The sequence below is a fragment of the Scaptodrosophila lebanonensis genome, unplaced genomic scaffold, assembly GCF_003285725.1.
Source record: "Scaptodrosophila lebanonensis strain 11010-0011.00,11010-0021.00 unplaced genomic scaffold, SlebRS2 tig00000122-arrow-arrow-pilon, whole genome shotgun sequence".
NCBI classification, from domain to species: domain Eukaryota; kingdom Metazoa; phylum Arthropoda; class Insecta; order Diptera; family Drosophilidae; genus Scaptodrosophila; species Scaptodrosophila lebanonensis.
Window position 1 is genome coordinate 659790 of NW_022060580.1, and position 19146 is coordinate 678935.

The 19146-nt window shown below is 33.9% G+C and overlaps 1 pseudogene; it reads right to left on the reverse strand.

Moving 5' to 3' along the window:
- Positions 1-1195: 1195 nt before the first annotated feature.
- Positions 1196-1714, reverse strand: LOC115628651 (annotated as a pseudogene).
- Positions 1715-19146: the final 17432 nt, after the last annotated feature.

The window sequence follows — 19146 nt, forward strand, 5'->3', positions numbered from 1 at the left end:
GATCATACGGACGGACGGACAGACGGACGGACAGGGCTAAATCGACTCGCCTTGTCATGCTGATCAAGAATATATATACTTTGTGGGGTCTGCCACGCCTCCTTCTGCCTGTTACATTTTTCAGCTCGCGCAAACCTAATATACTCGTGTACATTTCATGTACAGAGTATAAACAAGAGAGAACGCTACAGTCGAGCAAGCCCGACTGTAAAATAGCCTGTACTCTCCACAAAAAGGAAAAATTAAAAAAAAAAAAAATTAAAAAAAAAAATTTTAAAAAAATTAAATTATTAAAAAAATGAATGAATTAATTAATTAAAATAATTAATTAAATTAAATTAGAATACATGTTTATGTTCAGTTTAAACAGCATACATTTACATCACGTACCTATGCGTGTTTATATGCGTGTATGTATGCAGCACAAAGTTAAACCAAAGCAGCAACAACAACAACAGCTGCGGGCAGCGCTGCCGACAGAGGCAGCGCATGAGCAGCGATTTTACTTATGGCTATAACTTTCTTCAGAATTGACCTATCATTTGGCACACGGACACATTAGTACTACCTAGATGTACCTACCAAAATTGATTTTAAAATTCCTAGAATTACGGAAGTTATAAGAAAAAATACGAATTGCGGGGGATTGGGGGGTGTATCAGAAAAAATAAACAAACTCGATCTGCCTAGGGCTTATAGGAACCTTGATACCAATTTTGGTTATCCTAGCTCTTGTACTTACTGAGATCCTTGCGCTCATACAGACAGACGGACAGACAGACAGACGGACATGGCTATATCGACTCGTCTTCTCATCCTGATCAAGAATATATATACTTTGTGGGGTCTGCCACGCCTCCTTCTGTGTGTTACATACATGCGCACAAAACTAGTATAGCCTTTCACCCTTTGGGTACAGGCTATAAAAATGATGCTCCGTTAGCGTGAAGAGTTCGAAGTAATCAACCATAATTTACATCTCGGCAAATATGATTTACACTATAGAAAGCTAAATTTACATCTGCTGTATAGTATATAGCTAAAAATAACACGGTTAAAATTTGAATGATTAAACATAGTCCTAAAAGTGAACCAAAATGTCATCATCTTGAAATATTAATAGGAGCTGGTAAATCTACTAATGCATTATTAGCAATTTTAAATAAAGGGTGGGAAGTTCGTAAGGGCTTATTCATTAATTTATTATTCGTAAAGGTCCTTTAAATATTTTTGTAATTTTTACTACAACAATTAATGTAATTAGTAGGGAATTTATTAATAAAAAAGGAATTAAATTTGTTGGGAAATTATATAATTTATTTAATGATAAAGAGTTTTCTGAAAAATAAGATTTAATATTAATAATTGATAATATTTTGTTATTTATAAATATATTTGAAATCGATGTTTTATCAATAATTAGTGAAATTATTATTATTAAAATAATTGAAATTAAAGAAAATATTGTTAATTTAATTGATAAATTAAATATTTCATTTGATGTAAGTGATGTTACATAAATAAATAAAACTAATATTCCTCCTAAAAATACTAAAAATAAAATATAAGAGTATCAAAAAGTTATTAATCCACATATTAAACAAATTAATACCGTTTGGATTAATAATGTTAATCCTATGGCTAGCGGGTGAATTATATTTATGAAAATAATTGATGTAATAAAAATTATAGAAATTAATAATAGTTGCAGAATGTCAAGAGGTAGTTTATATAAAATATTAATTTTAGGGATTAATGAAAAAGAAATTTCTTTTCTCTTGAAGTTTTAAAAGAATTAATCTTATTTTTGATTTACAAGACCAATGTTTTTATTAAACTATTAAAACTAATGATTATGATTTTATATTTTGGTTTACCTATAATTTTATTTATTATAGCTTTATAGTATTTTGTTTTGCTTCTAATCGAAAACATTTACTTTCTATATTATTGAGTTTAGAATTTATTGTATTAATATTATTTTTTTTATTATTTATTTATTTATTTATTTATTCCTAGTGCTACAAGAATGATTCTTATAAATTAATGCACTAGTCACATTAATTAAATTTCCTTAGATATTATTAAAATTCAAGTGATTTCATTAGCGTACTTAACCTATTTATATTAGATACATTTTAATTATACATAAATTTAAAGTGTATTTGGTTCTTATTTTTAATATTATTATTATTTTATAATCAGAACAAAAATGTTGCCTACTGAGTGTAAATGTATTAATATTGTGCTCTTACTTTATTTCATTTAGGTATTTTCTTGATAGTGCGCATGAATTCTATTTCTAAAATGCGTTTCATTGCTGATTGTTTTTAAGCCATGCGGTAACTCGTTCCACAGACGAACAGCAAATATAAAAAAGCAAATATAAAAAAGTGTAAAAAAGTGTTTTTCGGAACAAGATAATCTATATCTTATGCAGACTATATTATTTGTTCTTCTTGATGAGGTAAATGAAATTTTGTCATACAAATAATTCGGCTCTTTTCGAGTAATGGTTCTGTGTATAAAAATTAGGGTCCTAAGTTTAATCCAGGAGTTAAGAGTCAAGTTAAAAATTAGTTTTGCGTATTCCGTTATGGATTCTCTTCTTTTAATATCAAAGACATAACGTGCAATGCTGTTAAAGGCTACTTTTAGTTTGTTCTGGCTTACGGCGTCACAGTTTCCGAATAATTCTACTCCATAAAATAGTGAGGGTATCAAGTATGTCTTAGCAATAAGGAGCTTGAGTTTGGCTGGGAGGAAATTCTGTGTCAAAGAGAGAAACCTAAGTGCACTATACGTTCTTCCTACAGCATTATTAACATGATTGTGCCATGATAGTGTCTCATTTATGATTATCCCTAAATTTTTTGCCTGCCTTACGTATTCAATATGTTTGTCTTTCAGTTGTAATTTCTCTAGATTAAGTAAGTTAATTTTCTTTTTATAAATTACCAGGCATTTAGATTTTTCCGGATTGACTTCCAGACCATTTATTCTCGCCCATTCACTGATTTTCAACAGATCGTCATTACAAGCACGTACACATTCTTTTAATCTATCTAACGGACGACTAACATACAACTGAACATCATCTGCATACAAGTGAATATCGCAGTTTGACACAGAACATGGAAGGTCATTAACATAAATAGAAAATAGCAGGGGCCCTAGCACTGAACCCTGTGGGAGTCCACGTTTTATTAACAGAAAAGACGAAACACTACACGAGGTGACGGCTGCTTGATGGCGACAGGACAGGTATGATTGGACTAGATGTATAGCGGAGTCAGAGAAGTTATAGAGTCTTTCAAGTTTGGTGCAGAGTATGGTAAGATTTACCGTGTCAAAAGCTTTTGAGTAGTCAAGAAGGGTCAAAAAAGTTACCATACTGTTGTCCATTTGCTCACGAATGTCCTCTGTAATTTTTAATATTGAAGTTATACAACTTCTATTTTTCCTGAAGCCCGATTGTTTGTCGCTTAATAGTGAGTTTGTTACCATGAAGTTAGTAATTTGGTTTGTCATCAGGTGTTCAAATGCTTTTGAGAGGAACGGTAGTATGGAAATAGGCCGAAAATCATTGCCTCCCTTAGGTATTGGCATTATTTTCCCGAATTTCCATTTATACGGAAAGCACGAGGTTGTAAACACTGAGTTGAAGATATATGTTATATGCGTTAAAAGTTTGGGGAGTAGCAATTTTAAAAATTTATATATTTAAGTTTATTGGGGTTTGAAAATTATTTCAGAATAATATTTTTAACTTTTAGTGTAACTATAAGGCTATAAAAATAATTTTTTTGTATAGCCTGTACCCAAAGGGTGAAAGGCTATACTAATTTTGTGCGCATGTATGTAACACACAGAAGGAGGCGTGGCAGACCCCACAAAGTATATATATTCTTGATCAGGATGAGAAGACGAGTCGATATAGCCATGTCCGTCTGTCTGTCTGTCCGTCTGTCTGTATGAGCGCAAGGATCTCAGTAAGTACAAGAGCTAGGATAACCAAAATTGGTATCAAGGTTCCTATAAGCCCTAGGCAGATCGAGTTTGTTTATTTTTTCTGATACACCCCCCAATCCCCCGCAATTCGTATTTTTTCTTATAACTTCCGTAATTCTAGGAATTTTAAAATCAATTTTGGTAGGTACATCTAGGTAGTACTAATGTGTCCGTGTGCCAAATGATAGGTCAATTCTGAAGAAAGTTATAGCCATAAGTAAAATCGCTGCTCATGCAGCAGCGCTGCCCGCAGCTGTTGTTGTTGTTGTTGCTGCTTTGGTTCAACTTTGTGCTGCATACATACACGCATATAAACACGCATAGGTACGTGATGTAAATGTATGCTGTTAAAACTGAACATAAACATGTATTCTAATTTAATTTAATTAATTCATTCATTCATTCATTTTTTTTAATAATTTAATTTTTTTTTAAATTTTTTTTTTTAATTTTTCTTTTTTGTGGAGAGTACAGGCTATTTTATTGTCGGGCTTGCTCGACTGTAGCGTTCTATCTTGTTAAATTTTTTTTATTTCCAGTATGTTTTATAAAATTTATATTTTTAACGGTACAGGTTTTATTATTTTTTATTGGATTTATTTTTTTATTAATAAATAATTTTATAAATTATTGATCAAATATTTCTTATTTTTTAGGTTGTGATATACTTTCTTATGGGCTGATTATTTTAAGTTTGTGGATTTGTTCTTTAATATTATTAGCTAGTGAAAGAGTTGTTAAATATAATAATTATAAAAATTTATTTTTATTAAATATTGTTATATTACTATTATTAGTAGTATTAACGTTTAGTAGAAGAAATTTATTTATATTTTATTTTATTTTTTGAAAGTAGATTAATTCCTACATTATATAGTATCATTACCTATATTAATTGGCATTTTTTATTTGATAAATTTTATGGGGACTATAAATTTTTATTTAATTAATAATTATTTTTTTAATTATGATTTATTATATTTTTGTATAATTCTTGCATTTTTAGTAAAAATACCTATATTTTTGGTTCATTTATGATTACCTAAGGCTCATGTAGAAGCTCCTGTTTCAGGTTCTATAATTTTAGCTGGAATTATATTGAAATTAGGGGGATATGGTTTATTACGAGTTATTTCTTTTTTACAATTATTAAATTTAAAATATAGATTTATTTGAATTAGTATTAGATTAATAGGGGGGGCTTTAGTAAGTTTAGTTTGTTTACGTCAAACCGATTTAAAGGCTTTAATTGCTTATTCTTCTGTTGCTCATACTATATAGGAATTGTTTTAGCTGGGCTATTAACAATAAGATATTGAGGAATTTGTGGTTCTTATACTTTAATAATTGCTCATGGTTTATGTTCTTCTGGGTTATTTTGTTTAGCTAATATTTCTTATGAGCGTTTAGGGAGTCGTAGATTATTAATTAATAAGGGGTTATTAAATTTTATACCTTCAATAGCTTTATGATGATTTTTGTTGAGATCTTCTAATATAGCTGCTCCTCCTACTTTAAATTTGTTAGGTGAAATTTCATTATTAAATAGAATTGTAAGATGGTCATGTTTCATTTTTCAATAATTATTTTATCTTTTTATACTCTGTACATGAAATGTACAAGAGTATATTAGGTTTGCGGGAGCTGAAAAATGTAACAGGCAGAAGGAGGCATGGCAGACCCCACAAAGTATATATATTCTTGATCAGCATGACGAGACGAGTCGATCTAGCCCTGTCTGTCTGTCTGTCTGTCTGTCTGTCTGTCTGTCTGTCTGTCTGTCCGTCTGTCCGTCTGTCCGTCCGTATGAACACCTGGATCTCAGAGACTATAAGAGATATAGACACCAAATTTTGCACAAAGATGCGTTATGTGTGTATTCTATACGAGTTTGTTTTATTTTTTTGATTTTCCCCCCCACTTCCCCCCTATGGGGGTTTTCCCGATTTTCCATTCGTATAATCGCCTATATCTCGGAGACTATAAGACCTAGGAACACCAAATTTTAGTCCCAGATGCCTTATGTGAATACGCAGAAAATGTATATTTTGGAATTCCCCTCCCTCCCCCCTCTACCCCGCAAATCGTAACTCCCGTAATTCTTGGAATTTCGAACTAAAATTTTGGAAATACCCCCAGTTGGTTATTATGTGTCCGTATGCCAAATTTCATTATGATAGACCGATTTAACAAGAAGTTATAGCCATAAATATATTTGCTGATGCAGCGCTGCTGCAGCGCTGCTCAAGCGCTGCCCGCGGCTGTTGTTGATGTTGCTGTTTGGTTGACTGCGAAAATGCTTACACAGACACGAATAGATGCGCATAGGCATACATACACTCACACAGACGCAATTGCTATGTAAATGTTCAATTATACACCCTTTACGTGAGTTCGAATACCGAGAGAGGTAAAATCGATCAATTTTTGTTTGTTTATTTTCTTAATTTTTTTTAATTTCTATATTTATTCTAAACATATGTACAGAGTATTTCAAAGTCGGGACACCCGACTTTAGCTTTTTTACTTGTTTAGAGCTGCATATACCTTATATTTATATTCTTTTAGACAACATGGGAAACATTTTTCTGGGGCTTATTCATTTAGAGGGGGTAAAATTCGAGAATATTTATTAGTTTTATTACATTGATTGCCTTTAAATTTATTAATTATGAGAAAAGATTTTTGTACTTTATGATTATATTTAAATAGTTTAACAAAAATACTAATTTGAGGTGTTAGTGATATGAAATAATTCATTTTAGATCGTGAAATATTTATCAATTTGTAGAATTAGATTTGTTAATTTAATTTGTATTAGATTTTCATGTTTTTTTTGGCAATAAATTTTTTATTAAATGATTTAGTTTATTTTATTGAATGAGAAGTTGTTTCTTTAAATTCAATAAATATTGTTATAACTTTTTTATTTGATTTGATAAGTTTATTGTTTATATCTTTTGTTTTAATAATTGCTTCATTAGTAATTTTTTATAGAAAAGAATATATAAGAAGAGATGAAAACATTAATCGTTTTATTATATTGGTTTTAATATTTGTTATATCAATAATATTATTAATTATTAGTCCTAATTTAATTAGTATTTTTTTAGGATGAGACGGGTTAGGTTTAGTTTCTTATTATACTCTGTACATGAAATGTACAAGAGTATATTAGGTTTGCGGGAGCTGAAAAATGTAACAGGCAGAAGGAGGCGTGGCAGACCCCACAAAGTATATATATTCTTGATCAGCATGACGAGACGAGTCGATCTAGCCCTGTCTGTCTGTCTGTCCGTCTGTCCGTCTGTCCGTCCGTATGAACACCTGGATCTCAGAGACTATAAGAGATAGAGACACCAAATTTTGCACGAAGATGCGTTATGTGTGTATTCTATACGAGTTTGTTTTATTTTTTTGATTTTCCCCCCCACTTCCCCCCTATGGGGGTTTTCCCGATTTTCCATTCGTATAATCGCCTATATCTCGGAGACTATAAGACCTAGGAACACCAAATTTTAGTCCCAGATGCCTTATGTGAATACGCAGAAAATGTATATTTTGGAATTCCCCTCCCTCCCCCCTCTACCCCGCAAATCGTAACTCCCGTAATTCTTGGAATTTCGAACTAAAATTTTGGAAATACCCCCAGTTAGTTATTATGTGTCCGTATGCCAAATTTCATTATGATAGACCGATTTAACAAGAAGTTATAGCCATAAATATATTTGCTGATGCAGCGCTGCTGCAGCGCTGCTCAAGCGCTGCCCGCGGCTGTTGTTGATGTTGCTGTTTGGTTGACTGCGAAAATGCTTACACAGACACGAATTGATGCGCATAGGCATACATACACTCACACAGACGCAATTGCTATGTAAATGTGCAATTATACACCCTTTACGTGAGTTCGAATACCGAGAGAGGTAAAATCGATCAAATTTTTTTTTTTATTTTCTTAATTTTTTTTATTTTCTATAATTATTGTAAACATATGTACAGAGTATTTCAAAGTCGGGACACCCGACTTTAGCTTTTTTACTTGTTGTTTAGTAATTTATTTTCAAAATATTAAGTCTTATAACGCCGGGATATTGACTGCTTTATCTAATCGTATTGGTGATGTTGCTTTATTGTTGGCAATCGCATGAATATTAAATTATGGGAGTTGAAATTATATTTATACTCTGTACATGAAATGTACAGAAGTATATTAGGTTTGCGGGAGCTGAAAAATGTAACAGGCAGCAGGAGGCGTGGAAGACCCCACAAAGTATATATATTCTTGATCAGCATGGAGAGACGAGTCGATCTAGCCCTGTCTGTCTGTCTGTCCGTCTGTCAGTCTGTCCGTCCGTATGAACACCTGGATCTCAGAGACTATAAGAGATAGAGACACCAAATTTTGCACAAAGATGCGTTATGTGTGTATTCTATACAAGTTTGTTTTATTTTTTTGATTTTCCCCCCACTTTCCCCCTATGGGGGTTTTCCCGATTTTCCATTCGTATAATCGTCTATATCTCAGAGACCATAAGACCTAGGCACACCAAATTTTAGTCCAAGATGCCTTGTGTGAATACGCAGAAAATGTATATTTTGGAATTTCCCTCCCTCCCTCCTCTACCCCGCAAATGCGATTTTCTCTAACTCCCGTAATTCTTGGAATTTCGAACTAAAATTTTGCAAATACCCCCAGTTAGTAATTATGTGTCCGTTTCACTATGATAGACCGATTTACCAAGAAGTTATAGCCATAAATATATTTGCTGCTGCAGCGCTGCTCAAGCGCTGCCCGCGGCTGTTGTTGATGTTGCTGTTTGGTTGACTGCGAAAATGCTTACACAGACACGAATTGATGCGCATAGGCATACATACACTCACACAGACGCAATTGCTATGTAAATGTGCAATTATACACCCTTTACGTGAGTTCGAATACCGAGAAAGGTAAAATCGATCATTGAATTTTTTTTATTTTCTTAATTTTTTTTATTTTCTATAATTATTGTAAAGATATGTACAGAGTATTTCAAAGTCGGGACACCCGACTTTAGCTTTTTTACTTGTTTTTATTTAGAAATTATGCAAAATGATTTTGAAATAATAGTAATTGGTAGATTAGTTATATTGGCTGCTATAACTAAAAGAGCTCAAATTCCATTTTGTTCTTGATTACCTGCTGCGATAGCTGCTCCAACTCCTGTATCTGCTTTGGTTCATTCTTCTACTTTAGTAACGGCTGGGATTTATTTATTAATTCGGTTTAATATTTTATTAAGAAATTCATTTTTGGGTCAGTTATTGTTGTTATTATCAGGGTTAACAATATTTATGGCTGGGTTAGGAGCTAATTTTGAATTTGATTTAAAGAAAATTATTGCTCTATCAACTTTAAGACAGTTAGGGTTAATAATAAGTACTTGTATTTTATCAATAGGATTTTACAAGTTAGCTTTTTTTCATTTATTAACTCATGCTTTGTTTAAGGCACTATTATTTATATGTGCTGGAGCTATTATTCATAATATAAATAATTCTCAGGATATCCGTATAATAGGGGGGCTAAGAATTCACATGCCTTTAACTTCTGCGTGTTTTAATGTTTCTAATTTAACTTTATGTGGTATACCCTTTTTAGCTGTGTTTTATTCAAAAGATATAATTTTAGAAATTGTTATAATTAATAATATTAATTTGTTTTCTTTCTTTTTATATTTTTTTTTCTACTGGGTTGACAGTATGTTATTCTTTTCGGTTAGTATTTTATACAATAAGAGGAGATTTAAATTGTGGGAGATTGAATACTATATATTGAATGATGAAGGTTGTTACGAGGGATATTAGGCTTATTATTTATAAGAATTATGGGGGGAGAATATTAAATTGATTAATTTTTCCTTCTCCCTATATAATTTGTGTACCATTTTATACAAAATTATTAACTTTATTTGTTTGTATTATTGGGGGGCATTAGGTTATTTAATTTCTGTAAGAAATTTATATACATTAAAAATCTTTTTTAAATTATAAAATTTTTATATACATTAAAAATCTTTTTTAAATTATAAAATTTTTTTGTTTTTAGGTTCAATATGATTTATGCCTTATATTTCTACTTATGGGTTAATTTTTTTATATCTAAATAGCTTATAATCTTTGGATATAGATAATTATTATTAGTAATTTATAAAAATTAAGAATTTTATTTTTACAATGAAAATGTAAAGTTTTATTATAAACTATATAAATAGAAGTAGAAATGGAATTTAACCATTAAAAGATAAAAGTTAGCAGCTTTTTCTTGATCAACATACTTCTTTAATTGGAGTTTAATTCTCAATTTTATCATTAACAGTGATAGACCTCTATTTTGGTTTCAATTAAAATAAGAATAAGGGTAAAATTACCTAATTCATATTCTTGTATATATGTAAGGTAGATTGAATAATCAATACTTTTTGAATGCAAATCAAATGTCATAATTGACTACAACCCTTTAAGTTGATCAATTTAGTATTCCTTGATTTCATTCATGATAAAGTAAAATTAATAAAATAAAATAAAAATTAAAGAAGTAATTGACCAGATTATTAAATTAGAATATTTTATAATTATAATTATTGGTAAGATTAGGGCAATTTCTGATGATTTGGGGTCAAATCTACACTCGAATGGGGATCTTTTTTCACGGTCAACTAAAGATTTTTTTGATAAAATAGAGGCTAAAATTATTACAATTGAAAAAATAATAAGTGATATAGTAATAATTAAATAATTTTCTATAGTATTAAATTATAATTGGAAGTCAAATATACTTTTATACTATATAGATATATTAATAAATATTTACCCTCCTCATCAGTAAATTGAAATATATAGAAATAATCAAACAATATCAACAAAATGTCAATATCAAGCGGCAGATTCAAATCCAAAATAATGATTTTTTTAAAAATGATTATTTAAATGGCGAATTAAACAAATTAATAAAAATGTGGTACCGATTGATACATGAAGTCCATGGAATCCTGTAGCTATATAGAATGTAGATCCAGAGAGAACAGAGTCAGCGATAGTGAATGGGGCTTCAATATATTCATAGGCTTGTAAAATTGTAAAATAAATTCCTAAAATTACAGTAAGAAATAAACCTTGAGTAGCTTGTGAGTGGTTATTTTCTATTAATCTATGATGGGCTCAGGTTACAGTAACTCCTGAAGCTAATAAAATTGCTGTATTTAATAGAGGAATTTGAAAGGGGTTAAATGCTGTAATTTCTGCTGGAGGTCATGATGCTCCTAATTCAATAGCTGGTGATAGTCTTCTGTGAAAGAATGCTCAAAAAAATCTTACAAATAAAACTTCTGATAAAATAAATTGTCACTGCGTATGAAGTCCTTGGAATGTCCCTTCTCGTGATACATCTCGTCATCATTGATAAACAGTTAAAATTGTAATAATATTTCCTAGTAAAAATAAAGAAGAATCATATTGATGGAATCATTTTACCTGAAACTGTTGTTATAGCTCCAATTGCTCCTGTTAAAGGTCATGGGCTGTAATCAACTAAATGAAAGGGGTGATTGATGGAATTATTAATAATCCTAAAAATGTTCTTAATCAATTTAATGACAAATTAAAACATGCCGATGGGTCAATTAGTTATCATTTTCAATTTATTGAATTTAAATTAATATTTTTTAATTCGTTTGATTTAGGCGAAGTTGGTATTTATGAGTAAAAATTAATTGAGCAAAATAAAATAAATACAATAGAAAAAATTAAGAATAATAATAATCAGCTAATTGGGGCTATTTGTGGAATTAAAAAATATTAATAATATTTAATAATTTTAGTTTGACATACTAATGTTATATTTTAACTAATTTTTTTCATTAGAAGTGCTAATTTAGTATAGAGTGGTTTAAGAGACCAGTACTTGCTTTCAGTCATCTAATGAAGAATTTAAATTCTTAGAAATTCATTTAATAAAATAATTTACAGGTACTCTTTCAATTACAATTGGTATAAAGCTATGATTAGCCCCACAAATTTCTGAACATAATAAAATAGCCCTGGGCGGTTTAGAAAAAAGTTAGTTTGATTTAATCGTCCTGGGGTTCCATCAACTTTTACTCCAAGAGTTGGGATTGTTCAAGAGTCAATAACATCTGCAGCTGTGACTAAAATTCGGATTTGTGAATTTATAGGGAGAATAATACGATTATCAACGTCTAATAGACGAAATCCATCATTTGATAATTCATTTGTTGGGATTATATAGGAATAAAATTCAATATTGTTAAAATCTATAACGAGAAGTTATAGCCATAAAAATATTTGCTGCTGCAGCGCTGCTCACGCGCTGCCCAAGCGCTGCCCGCGGCTGTTGTTGATGTTGCTGTTTGGTTGACTGCTAACATGTTTACACAGACACGAATAGATGCGAATAGGCATACATACACTCACGTAGACGCAATTGCTTTGTATATGTGCAATTATACACCCTTTACGTGAGTTCGAACACCAAAAGAGGTAAAATCAATCAATTTTTTTTAAATTCTCTTACTTTTTTAATTTCTATAATTATTCTAAACATATGTACAGAGTATTTCAAAGTCGGGACACCAGACTTTAGCTTTTTTACTTGTTTTGAATATTATTCACGGTTATTATTTTAAAAACCTAAAGAGTGATTTTTAATGAAAATGGCTCTGCATAATGCAAAATGTAATAATAAAATTAAAATAAAATATTAACTTAAATTGTTTTTTAATTTTAAAAATAGTTTTTTTTTATTTTTTAATTATTGAAAAACTAAAAATATAACATTATTGAAAATAAATGTACCATTAAATGTTTTTTATGTTAAAAACTTGGCAGTTTGGTTAGTCAAATATTGCACCGGTAACAAAACCCAACTTTAGCACATATTATGCAGCTCCTAAAAATCGTGGCACAATGTTTAATAATTTGTTTTAAAGCTTAAGAATTTGTGTGAATAGTAACTTGCTACACAGCTCACAACTATTCTTTAACCAAATGTCGCAACCAACTTGCGAAACGTCTCTGGGAGAACAAAAAGGAAACAAACTACTGCTTCAATTTCCAATTTTATTCTAATATTATTTCTGAAATTACTTAAGTATTTATAAAATTTTTGTCTTATTTACTAGTTTTTTCTTATGTACTAGTAATTTAATATTTGACTCTTTCTTATTCTCTAATCATTGCACTTACTCTAATTTTACGTTTTTTGTCTTATTCTATCCTAACGGTGTCAAGTGGATTTTCCCCTCCATATGTACTTATTCGAAGCCTTTCTTATCTAGTGCATTGCGCACCCACCCTTAAACGCTGTCGATTCATATGCATGTGCCTACGATGCGTTGATCTGTAGCACTGTTGCATGCGGCTATTTTTAGGCCGAGATTCTGTTAAGCCTATCTACTGCTTGTGTTGCCTATAATTCCTGAGCTCTTGTTCACTTTTGTGAACATCTTGCACAGGGCAAGCCTTATAGTCGCTGGCGACTAAGAATATGTTTACCTTTGTGAACAGAATTTTTCTTTTGAACTGAATTTGTTTCACGAAAATATCTTTATCCGTTCAAAAGATACGATTTTTGCAACAAAAAAAAAGTCGGAAGGCCCCATTGTGCGTCGTTTTTTGTCCCTTGAGAAGAAGTTGTCAGAAGACCCTCAACTGAAAAGCATTTGTCTGCAATCTATGGACGAATATGTTTCGCTGGGTTACATGTTCTCAACGTACAACAAAATTCCAGATACTCCACACTATTTTATCAGTGTGTCCTGCGGCCTTAAAGCACGTCGACCAAGTTGCGTGACGTTTTCGATGCCTCTTGCAGCACGTCCACTCAGATTGCGTTGAATGACACGTTAATAGTCGGTCCAAAAATTCAGGAGGAGCTTTATTCTACGCCGCTTCGTTTTCGTCTGCGAAAGTTCGCCTTAGCGGTAGATATAAAAAAATGTACTGTTAGGTGGTGGTGTACGAAGCAGATAGAAACAATTAGCTCATAGTGTTTCGAAGAGATCCGGTGAACTGTCCGCAATTGATAGCACAATTATTCCATTATCCACAGTCGACTCAGAACCAACCAAACCGCTCGGCGATATGTGGTTGCCAACGGAAGATGTATTTCATTTTCAGTTGGAAAATTCCTTCCTAGATCTCCGCTCAACAAAACGGAACATATCATCTGATTCGTCCATACAGATACGCAGTCACCTATTCAAATACATGCGTTCGCCGATGCCCAAATGCGAGCTGTTGCCGCCTGTATTTATGTTCGTTTTTCGCCTGCAAATTGTTGGAAAGTGTCACTTTCAAAATCCGAAGTAGCTCCACCCGAGTTGCGTACCTCCATTTAGTTTACAGAGCCAGCCTTCCTCATGGAATCGGAAGAAAATTGGACTGTAAATGCTCACTTCGAGCCGCCTAAAAATTCAGCTTCCCTAGAAGTTCGTAAGTCTGCTGTAGTTTTACTCGCAGACCGGCAAGCCAATTACATTATCGAAGTTATCGAAAGCTACATTCAAAGTTACTGAGGGTGTTCGTTTGGGTTTTTCGATTTATACAAAGATGCAGAAAAGTCTCGAAGCCCTTTGATCCTATAGCCAAGCAAGCGAACTCAATTTTGTATTCAACAGAATTTTTCAAGTCATCCAAGACAACGAGTTCGGTGACGAAATCGACATGGTTCGAAAAAAGACAACACAACGCTAACTTACAGCGTCTGAGTCCATTCTTGCATGAGTTTGAAGAAGACGGTTTCTTGTTTTCCTTGCTGAGAGTGGGGGAAGAATTTTGAATGCTCCTATCCAAGTGTCCGTTGTTGCTTTCGAAGAAGTCGCAATTCATAATATTACACGTATTTTATTTGCATGTATCAAATTGCACAGAACGTGTGTCGCCGTTCGTTCATTCGTGCATCCTTAGCTTTAAATGGAAGCCCTGGTTGGCCTCCCAAGTTATTGGAAATATTCCGGCAGACAGGATCCAGCCATTCCACCCATTCGAACTATGTGTTGATATACCTCAGACAGTCTATTAACCCGGTACTGCTGTCGAACTCTAAGCACGCATATAGCAACGGCGGTCCACTGACACTGCCCTCCACTCCCTGGTCTCTTGGATAGAGAACTGGTAGCCTTTCTCGACATAGAGGGCGCCTTCAACAATATTTTACCGTCGGCAATCACCAGTCGTTTACGGATCTTGGGGTGGATGACTCCCTGGTAGGCTTCATTAGCCAGCTGCTCATTAGCAGGGCTGTGAATGCCGAACTAGTGGGACAATCTTGCCGCAAGTTCGTGAGCAGAGGCACCCCACAGGGCGGAGTTCCGTATCCGCTACTGTGGGTGCTACGGCGCATGGAGATTGAAGGACACGCGGTTATAGCTTACGCTGATGATGTGGCCATAATCTGCAGTGGTAAATACCCACAGACACTTTTCCACCTCATGAGGACAGCATTATCAACACTCTCGCAGTGGGCGTCCCCCTGCGGCCTAGGAGTAAGCCCTACAAAAACAGAGCTAGAACTTTTCACAAGGAAGTACAAGATTCCGGAACTCCAGCCACCCACTGTAAAAGGAGTTCCCCGGAAATTCAGCTGCAGTGCAAAGTACCTGGGAGTCATCCTGGACAGCAAAATTCACTGGAAAGAAAACACAAATGAGCGGGTGAAGAAAGCCACTAATGCACTTTACATCTGCAAGAGGGCCTTAAGATTCAGATGGAGATTCTCACCAAGCATCGGACAATAGATATATACGGCTATCATTCGACCGATCCTCTTCTATGGAATCGTAGTATGGTGGCCTGCGCTGGAAAAATCTACCATCCTCACTCTGCTCAGCAAGGTGCAGAGATTGGCGGAATTAGGCGTAAGAGGGCCCTTCGCACAGCACCAACGGAGGCCCTTAATATAATGTTCCACCTCCTCAAACATAGTCCGTCTTCACCCCGGGGTTCCTACCCACACAGACTACTCTATACCGAGACTTATCTTTGAAAAGAATTATGTTGTCAGGATTCCCACTCGAACAGAATGGGATAGCCTGCCACATTACCAGAACAACGCCATCAACTTCTTTACGGATTGGTCAAGACTTGATCGGAGAGTCGGCGGTGGCATCTTCTCTCCGGACTTGGTGATACAGCTGTCATTTCGTCTCCCCGATCATTGCAGTGTCTATCAGGCAGAAGTAGCTGCGATACATGAGGTCACAAGGCGCCTAGCCCCCGACGTAGCAGGCGGCAGACAGATTTTTATTTTTTCAGACAGCCAAACTGCATTGCAGACGAGCTGACAAGGGAGGGAACAGACGCAAGCATTCTTTCTGACAGGGAATGCCGGGAATGGGAATGCCGTTAGCGTCCTTTTGGCTTCTGACGCGCAACCATGCACATTCTATGGTACAGCAGCGCTGGAAGACCACAAGCCCGAGTGTTCGAGTAAGGCTCACCTGGCCATCCATTGATATAAAAAGGACTTTAAAGCTTGTAAAGCTGAGTAGGTCAGAAATCTCCATGGTGGTGGGGGCCTTCATGGGCCACTGTCCGATTAACAGACACGCATCGAGACTGAACATTCCGTACAATTCCGTACTTGTGCAAAAGCTGCAGAGACGTGGAGGAGGAGAAAAATGTGGTGCACCTCCTCTGCCAATGCCCGGCGCTCGGTAGGCGCAGACTACGCACCCCAAGTGAACCTTTCTTAAACGACAATCAAAGAACTCGTGGACTTAGTGAAATTTTTAAATACCACCGGATGGCTGAAGGCTGACAAACAAAACTAGTGATTATATGGTATCACAACGGGCTTTCTAGGCCTAACCTAACCCACTAACCATACAACATATAGATGCGTCATTTCATACAACGAAAACGTCCCATCAAAATTGTTAGCGACAGCTCCCATAGCTGTTCGGATATTTGCCGAATGGGAGCTGTCGCACTTCGGCTATGAGCCGACTTGGAGCTGTCGCATTCGTGCTCTCTGTGAGCGAATTTCATTTCATTCGCAGAGAGGCAGTCAACAGAGACGGTCGGTTCACGCCGCTTATGCTCTTTGTATGTGTGCGTGCACATATATACATGTATATGTTTATTTGTGCATTTGGTCTTTTGCTGTTTGCGAGCAGCAGCTTCAATTTCGTTTTCAGATTTTACCTGCTACATGGGCATGAGAATTTCATACACTGTTGCCATATTTCTGTCGCATTGTATTTTGGGATGCGTATGCAAGTGAAGTTTGTCAATAGTGTATGGGTTTCTCATAATGCATATAAAAGCACACATACATACAATTACATACATATGTATGTGTGCAAATGTTGTGTTCATATGCAGACACTTCATATATGAACGCGTGGCAGTAGCCTTGACATTGTCATGACCTGCCTCAACTTATATTTATGCACAAGCAATTTTGTTGATAGACTATTTCTTATTTTTGTTTGACTTGCATATTAATTACAAAATATTTGGTAAAAATGTCAGTTGGCATTTAAATCAAATTAATTCAAAAATATTAGTTTAAAAATATTTTATTTTATTTATGTTCTTGGTAAAAATGTCGGTTGGCAAATTAGCCGATATTTAATATGAAAATAAGTACATTTAAGGGTCGCAAAATGTGGTAAAATTTGTAAAACAAGTGTAATTAAATAAATAAAAATACATATATGTTTATATGTATGTAGGTACATCTTTTAATAATTTAATATATATTGTTTTTTTTTTTTAATTCGCCGCTCAAATTTGTTACCGATTTAATATTGTATATGAGCAAACATATTACATCGGTATCCAGGGAACACCACGTGGAGGCCATCAACATTTGAATGGGATCGTAAATTAATAGGACCTTTGAGTCGACTTGAAATGACTTAATTTCAAAAATGCATAACATTTTAATTACTATTTATAAGTGTTTGAAATTAAGTCAAATCCATGTTCCTGTGGGTCAAATCAATCATCATCAGAGCTTCTGAAGATGATGATTTGATTTTCAGTGATGACGAATTAGAATTGGCTATAGAAGCTACAGATTTGAATATTCAAGACGCTTTCAATGAGAATGCTTTGCGTTATTTTGCAGGGCATCTCTTGCATAAGCTCTTGAAGAAACACGACTGCAAAGTGTGTTCAAATCTGTTGAAACCGTCCGATGAAGTCCAATGCACTTCCAAGTATTTAATACTAAATAAAAACTTCGGTTACGTTAATAGTAACCTTAAACTTAAAGCTCCATCCGATGATTTTTTGTAGTTTAATTAAAATACACTTTGATGTTTTTAAACGGTATTTCGACACAAAGTCTCACAGATTCCAATTGAAAAAAACCAGAGTTCAAAAATGTGTATTCATTACATCAAAGTTAGATAAATACGCATGCTGGTTTACCGAGTCTGGTCCGTGCTATAATCACAGAACTCAATTACTTAATGATTTCATTTTGATTTTAATTCGAAAAAATTGTAAGTGGATAACAGATGGGATTGCTGGTAGTAAGAACTCCAAGGTAGCTTTAAATAAATTAAAAATAATTAAGCATAATAATTTTTTCTTACTTTATGTTTAAATAGTTGCAAATATTTACTTGTACGTTAAACAACTAAATAAGGTAATATTAAGTGGGGAACATGGATTTGACTTAATTTCAAATACTTATAGTAATTAAAATGTTATGCATTTTTGAAATTAAGTCATTTCAAGTCGTATGATGACTTGCCAGCTTTGGGAATGAACACCACTTTTACTTCTCTCCAGCTTGCTGGAAGGTGGTTGATTCCTAGGCAGCTTCCGAGCATTGTCAGGAGCCACGGCATGATGCAAAACAGAGAATGTTGGAGTTGGGCCGGGACGATGCCGTTTGGTCCAGGAGACTTATAGTGCTGGAATGTTTTGATAGACCAGCATATGCATTGTTCTGGGACAATCTTATCTATCATATGCCCAGGTGCTCCCCCTGTTCTGGGGGCAAAGGATGTAGTGATACCATCAGTACATCTTGAGAAATGTGTGTTAATAAGCAGATCGAGCGAATCCCTGCATGAGTTCATCCAGAGCTCACCACATCTCTGCTTAGTTGATATTGCGTTA